Consider the following 1,310-nt stretch of genomic DNA (forward strand, 5'->3'; position numbering starts at 1 on the left):
TGCCCCCCGGACCCCCCCGGCCCTTCACCCCCCGCCGCTCGTGACACCTCGGAAACGATTTCAAATCAACGGGGGGGAAATGGAGAGAAATCGGCGGCGGCGGCGACGGATTTCGAGGGCGGTGGCGGGTTTTTCCCGGCGGAGAGTTTTGGCGGAGGAAAATTTCCAGGAAAATTTTTTGCGGTGAAATTTCCAGTGAATTTTCTGGTGAAATTTTCAGTGAATTTTTCCAGTAAAAGTTTCATGGTAAAATTTCTCAGTGAAATTTTAAGGTGAAATTTTCCAGCAAAATTTTACAGTGAATTTTCCAGTGAAGTTTCACAGTAAAATTTCCAGCAAAATTTCGAGGTGAAATTTTCCAGCAAAATTTTACAGTGAATTTTCCAGTGAAGTTTCACAGTGAAATTTCCAGCAAATTTTCACAGTAAAATTCTAGCAAATTTTCACAGTGAAATTTCCAGAAGAATTTTTCTGGTGAAATTTTACAGTGAATTTTCCAGCCAAAATTTCTCAGTGAAATCTCACAGTAAAATTTCCAGCAAAATTTCGAGGTGAAATTTTCCAGCAAAATTTTGCGGTGAAATTTCCAACAAATTTTCACAGTGAAATTTCCAGCAAATTTTCACGGTAAAATTTCCAGACAATTTTTCTAGTGAAATTTCGCAGTGAATTTTCCAGCAAAAATTTTACAGTGAAATTTCACACTGAATTTTCCTGGGAAATTTCGCAGTGAAATTTCACAGCAAATCTTCCAGCTAATTTTCCAGTGAAATTTCCAGCAAAATTTTGCGGTGAAATTTCCAGCGAATCTTCACGTTGAAATTTTCTCAGGGAATTTTCACAACAAAATTTCCAGTGAAATTTTCCGGAGAATTTTTTGCATCGAAATTTTCTCGCTGAATCTTCACAATGAAATTTCCAGTGGAAAAAAAATCACCTGGGAGAGAATTTTCCCCGTGAAACTTTTTCAGGTGAAATTTTCTGAGGAACTTTTAACGACAAAAATTTACCGGCAAAAAAATTTTCCGGGGAATGATTGCGACGAAATTTCCAGGCAAAATTTTGCGCGGTGAAATTTTTCTTTGTTTTGCGGCGGGATTTCCCGGCGATTTTGGGGGGGGAGCGGTGAGGGGGGAGCGGCGCCTCCGGCTGTTTTATTAGTAGAATAAAAACAAAACTGGGGAGTTTTCCAATTATTTGGGGTTTTTTTAAGGGCGGGGCTCGCAAATTTGGCGGCACCGGATAAAATGGCGGCACCGGGGCGGGGGGGGGGTTCACCGGTAAAAATTGACCAAATTTCTTATTTTTTG

This window comes from Antrostomus carolinensis, unplaced genomic scaffold (genome assembly GCF_000700745.2).
Source record: "Antrostomus carolinensis isolate BGI_N321 unplaced genomic scaffold, ASM70074v2 scaffold11545, whole genome shotgun sequence".
Classification (NCBI taxonomy): Eukaryota; Metazoa; Chordata; class Aves; order Caprimulgiformes; family Caprimulgidae; genus Antrostomus; species Antrostomus carolinensis.